We start from the raw sequence: 6,037 nt of genomic DNA, 5'->3' as shown, positions 1-6,037 counted from the left end.
TTCCTGGGGCCCTCACATCTATTATCTCATTTGATCGTCACCATCACCCCTGCAAGCGCAGAGGCAGCAGGCACAGGGCAAGGTGGCTGGTAACCAGGGCCAGGAGGGCAGGCTTTGCCCAACAGGCTCCGTTGCACGAGGGCTGGGGGCAGCTCGCAAGGGAAAGAGGTCACTCTTGACAAGGATGTTCTGCAGCTGACCATTCGCTCAGCAAACATTTGTGGCTCCGTGGTGCAAAATGTGCTCTCGGGTGACCCATTAAATGTACGAAGACTTTGCCAATGGAGTTAAGCACATGTGGCTCCTGCCCTCAATCACGGGAGGTTGGGCTGAGATGGGCCGCTCGCGAGGAGGCAGCCTGGATGGTCCAGGTTGCTGGCAGGGGCTGAGGGGGGCAGTGAGCTGACGGCCAGCTCCCAGCTGACCTCCGTGGGCAGCGATGAGGCTCTGAGATTGGATTGTTCTCACACAGAGTCATCCGCCAGAGGCGGCAATAGATGGCTCCCCCGTCCACTGCCGGTCAGCCTGCCCTAGGTTCTCCCTCCCGGCTTCAGCCTGCCTCTTCCGCCTTGAGGGCCTATGCAGAGCCCCTCCCTCCACTTCAGGGAGTTTAGATGTTCTCTCTTCCCAGGCTCTTTTCACCCACTCCAGGCCCCGCAGCTCAGGTCTGGGCCCCACCCCGGGGCACAAATTCCTGCCCAGTTCAGAGAAGCAGGCTCAGTGCCAGGAGCTGCAGAGACAGAACAAGACATGTTCCCTTCACACAAAGAGTCAGGATGGAGTCCTTGTCACCTGAGCGTAAACCCAAACCTCCGTCAGTGTTAGGCCGTGTCAAGAGGAAGGGACTGGGCTTTTTCCACTGGGTCCTCCCACCCCAGCCATCAGCTTGGCGCCCACAGGGGACATCATCACCCCATGGGGCTCCTTCCTCCTTGGCAGCTGCTAACTCAGGCATCCTGCCTCCCAGACCCTTGCTCATCTGCCTCCAGTTTCCCCCAGAATGTCTCTTTGGCTCTTGGCTAGGTTTGGGGGATCCTGCTTCCCAGACAGAATCTAGTTCCTGGCTATCTTCCCCTCCTCCACAGTTCTTCTGTGAATAGGGACCTAGAAAGTCTTGGGATGGAGTTTGTGGGTGGAGGAAGGGACCAGAGTCATACCCAAGAGCCTGGAGACCATGGCTGTGTTTTCTAGCTCACCCCGGAGCTCCCCTGGGCTCACCCGCAGGCCTGCCCCCGGCTCATCCTGTCCATTTGAAGGACCACTGGATTGGAAATAACAGGCCGCTGGTCAGCCCTCTCCTCCCTCCAGGGACACATCTGGTCCCCGCCTCTCACCCTCCCAAAGGGACACAGTCAGGCAGGGAGACGGAAGGGAGCAGGGAGCAGAGCAGACCAAGGAAAGCAATTAAAGAGCTGGTCTCAGGGTTAGAGGCTGGGGGCAGGCTTGAGCGGCCCCTGGCTGGGTGGGGAGGCGGGAGTAGAGCAAGGGCCCGAGCTTATTAACCCCAACACAGCAGCCTGGCCCCTGGGTCTGTGAAGGTGAATGAGCTGATGCCTCCAACAGCTGAGGGGCCGTTGAGAAGGAGAAGGAGTCCAGGGGTTCAGCCAGGAACCCTTCTGCAGCCACAGGAGTCGGGCGCTTCTAACCGACAGAGCTGGGCTGGGCACAGGCTCAGGATCGGAGAAGGAACCATCCCTGGCTTGAGGCAGCCATCCTCCAACCATCCTCCAACAGAAAGGGGAGACCCCTGCCCTCAGGGAGCTCCCAGTTGACAGTGAACCACGGGTTCTCCCATTAGGTGGCTCCCATCCAAGGGGAGAGGGCGGCTCCTGTCCTGTGGGTGCCTGAGTCTGAAGGGGGAGACAGACCCTACCCTTAGGTGCATCCCAGTCTGATGGGAAAACATAGGTCTAGCAACGGGAGGACCCCATCTTCAGGGGGCCTTGTCCTTGGGAAGCCTCAGGCTGAAGTGCAGAAGAGACTTGCACCCATCGGAGATGTTGACACACCAAGAGGTTTTCAAGCCAATGGAGCTGTGGGTCTCAAGCCCACAAGGGTTGGGGAAGGGCAAGGATGGAGGGACAGAGCCCACTGGGGGAGTCAGGGAGGAGAGAAAGCAGGGTGGGAAACAGCCTATACTCTGAGTCTCCTCCAGAACAGTGGGACATAACTCTCACATGTCCCCTGGGAGACCCAAAGCCACAAACAACTAGTGATCTGGGGGCAAAGGGTGCTGCCCCCTCCCCACATCCTGTCCACACTGCCAGGTAACTGCCCTTTGCAGGGGGGGCCTGCCCACACGCTGTCCCTGCCCCAACCCCAATGGGGTCAACAGGACATGGCTGCTCCCCTGGAAGACCCAGCTCCCAGCCCCCCGGGTCCACCCCATCATAGATGCGCTAACATGGAAACAGGTAAAGCACCTGGTAGGTGTTATTAAATGGAAGCAGGATTTGTCGAGCACCTGCTGTGTCCGGCTTTCACTGATTTTTATCTCACAGCTACCTTGGAAGTATGTCTAGACCTCATTTTACAGATGGGGAAATGGAGACTCAGAGAAGGTTCCTCAGTCATCCAAGATCATACAGCTATTGAGTGGCCATGGCCTTGCTCTCTCCCCTAGACGGCACTGCCATAGCAGTCAGAGGCAATTCTAGTGAGCCATCTAAGTAATGCACATCTGGGTTTTAGAAACCCTGCCTAGAGTTGTGAGACCAACTTTCTTCTTGCCTCCAAAGGGCTATGTCCACCAGGCCACTCGGACCTGGTCAGCTCAGCACTGCCATCTAGTGGCCAGTTTCCCTCCTCAGAGATGGGTCACCACCGAGTGGGTGGACTGGTCAGAGATCCATGTTCTCTCCATCCCACTCACGCTTGCTGACCACCATGCTGTGCCAGGCACTGGGAGAGTGGCAGGAGCACAAGCGGAGTCAATGGGCAGCAGTCAAGGGACAAAAGGGCCCCTTGAATTAGAGGCTGGCAGGTTTGGAAAACACTGGGCACCTTGTGTGTGGGTTGAGGCCGGGTGAAGTGTTGATCTATCCTGGGATCAACCTGGGCCTCGTAGGCAGGAGGGCATCCTGGCAAATTCTGATGTAGAAGATGGGCACAGGGAGTGGGAGGTCATCTTGTCCCCAACTCAGCTTGAAGTGGGGCGCAGCTTGGCTGAAGGCCGTGAGGAAGGGTGTCCAGGCATTCTCTTCTTGGGGCCCGCAGCATTCTGCCATCTAGTCCAGAAGTCAGTCTAGGAACTGGCCTGAGGCTTTGGATGATGAAGCCCTCAGATTGGGGAAGCAGGAGAGGAAGCGCCACAGAGAATGGGGCCTGAGTCAGGCTGGGAGGAGGGGGGTAGAGGTGGAGGCCGGGAGCTGTGTCTCCCTGAGGCAGATGTGCATCACGGTGTGATCTAGAACAGAGAAAGAGGGGACATAACTGTCCAACAACAGGGCTTGGTTACATTAATGCACATAGTGGAAAACCATGCAACTGTTAAAATGATGATGTAGATAAATATTTATTGATATGGAAAGATGTTCACAACATATTGTCTAGTAAAAAAAAGCAAGTTACAAAATAATTTGTACAGCGTGAGCCTACTTTTAAAAAATGAATTTATATGTGTAGAAAAAAAATCCGGTAATGTTTATATCTCCAGGTGGCAAAATTATAGCTAATTAAATTTTGTTTTGCTTATCTGTATTTGCTGATTTTTCTACAATGAATGTATAATAAAAAATAATGAAGGTTTGACAAACAACCATGACTGAGTCTGTCTATCTCTTTGCTTCTCTGTGTGGACATCTTCAGAGAGTTAAGGGCTGAGTGTGGAGCTGGGTCTGAAGGTTGGATGGGAGTTGAGGATGGAGGGAGAGGGCCTGGGCCGGTGACAGGGGCCCAGCGAGGTGGCTGAAGGGGTTAAAGAGGGGGCCTCATCTGCCGCTGCTAAAACGAGCTGAGCCTCTGTCTCCCAGACACAATTACTGAGAGTCCCTGACAAGCCCTTCCTGCTCTATTACATCTTTTCCCTCCAGGACCGCTTTGCGCTCATTTCAACTAGATTTCAATTGTACAAAGAGAGAAGGCCACACGCTGTGACTTGCCCTGCAAGCTGGAAGGGCAGCCTCTCCAAGCCACTGAGAGGAGTTAGGACAAGGGTTTGTCCCCAGTCTTGTTCTTCCTTTAATGTCACTCCCAGGCCCCATCCCTCCCCAGCCCCTCAACCCACAGCAGGATCAAGTGACTGGGTGCCCCCTCCTAAAGATTCAAGATTCCCCTCCCCATGATACTGCTCAGGCCCAGGGTCAGACTCTGCTAAAGAATTAGGGATTCTCACCTCCTCTCTCTGCTTGGGACTCACGGGGAAATCTCGGCAAGCAGCCTGTAACCTGCCCAAATGAAAAGCATCTCCCCTGGCATGGACGAGGGGGCATTGCCCAGACAGGAGCTCAGGGGCTGAGCTGGCTCTGACAGCTGGGGAGGAGGCAAGTAGCCAGGCCCTGTCTGCAGAGCTGGAGGCCTGGCAGTGCTGGACTACCCCCAGGGCCTTCCCTTGGTGCCCACTGAATGACTCACCACTGTGAGGTGCCCACTGAATGACTCACCTTGGCACAAACACAATGGTCAGGGGTGGGCACAGAGCCTGCTTCCTCTTGCACCCCAGCCCCCATCAGATGCTTTCCGAGAAGCTCTTTGAGCAAGGGGCTTGGGCTGCACCCCACCCAACAGGCTGGCATCTTGGGATAAAAACAGCACAGCCCCCTGCAAGGGCTGCCCTTGCCACGCGACACCCTCACCGGCAGTGGAGAACAAGGCTCCGTTCAGCAAGTGCTCAGGAAAAGGGATCAGAGGCCCAGGCGTGGGCAGTGGGCAGTGGGGCGGGGGGTGGGGGCACGAGAGGAAGGCTGCCCACTTCCCAGAAGTCCAGGGACAGAGATGGGTGAAGGGCCTGGGCAGGGTACTGACCCCGGGGGACAAGATAGAAGGTGTGATTGGATCTGAAATCTCAAGGGGCAACAGGGCCCAGGCCCCAGGCTCCCAGTTCAAACCCACTGGCTCCTAGGTTCCCAAACCCACCAATTCTCCAGAAGCCTTTCCCAGCTTCTCAGCTTGATGTGTGGGAACTTGAAGGAGATAAATCTCCAGTGTGAGAGTGAGGTGAGGGGTGGCCAGGGAAACGGGGTGTTACAGGAACAAAGATGGGAGTTGGGACAGCCAGCTCATTCATAAGTGCTTTGTGGAGCTGTCAAGGCCTGCACTCTTGGAGGGGGTGCGGGGAGGCTGGGCAAGGAAGGGGTGAGCCCGATGAGGCTGAGGCTGGGGCTTAAGGGTGACCCAGGGGGAGGGCCAGAGAGTGCAGCGCCTGTCCCCACTTACCCTATCAGGGGCTCCACGTTCCTTCCATCATTCCCCCACTGCTAGACAGAGGCCTCAACTGACCCTCCAGACAAAGGGCCGGTTCTAATTCCAGCCCACAGCCCCACACCTGCAGATGGGGAGAAAGCAGGAATGCAGAACGCCTGTATTCAGAGGGAGGGACTGCAGGAATCTGTTGGGAATGAGGCTGGCAGGAAACTGTAACATAGGCTGTTCCTTGAAGATATGGAACAGGTTTGTTTTCCACCAGATTCCCAGCATCTAACAGGCACTGAGTGTGCCTGAGAATGCTGAGTCAGGAAAGGCCTGGGTCATAGGATCTAAAAGTTAGAAGACAGGTCAGAGGTCATCTGGTCCAGCCCTTCCTTGACCCACCGTCCCAGTGAAAGGGTCTCCTTGTCCAGTGGTCAGGGCCCCAGACGCAGCATCGGCCCCGGGAACTGCCCACTAGCACCTCTGTCTGGAGCCAGGCTGGGGCTGGCATGCCCAGGAGGCCCTGTCTCTGGGCACAGTGACCTCGGTGGGCATGAGAGGCACTCTCCCCATGGCTGGGCTGTGGCCCAGCCCCACCCACTCAGGCTATGCCAGGGGGTGTTGCCAGGGGCAGCCTGGGCCGGGCCAGGCCGGGCCCTCCTCCATAAAGCCAGCACATCCCAGGAGCAGG

The sequence above is a fragment of the Balaenoptera ricei genome, chromosome 20 (genome assembly GCF_028023285.1).
Source record: "Balaenoptera ricei isolate mBalRic1 chromosome 20, mBalRic1.hap2, whole genome shotgun sequence".
Taxonomy (NCBI): Eukaryota; Metazoa; Chordata; class Mammalia; order Artiodactyla; family Balaenopteridae; genus Balaenoptera; species Balaenoptera ricei.
This window is presented reverse-complemented; position numbering follows the sequence as displayed.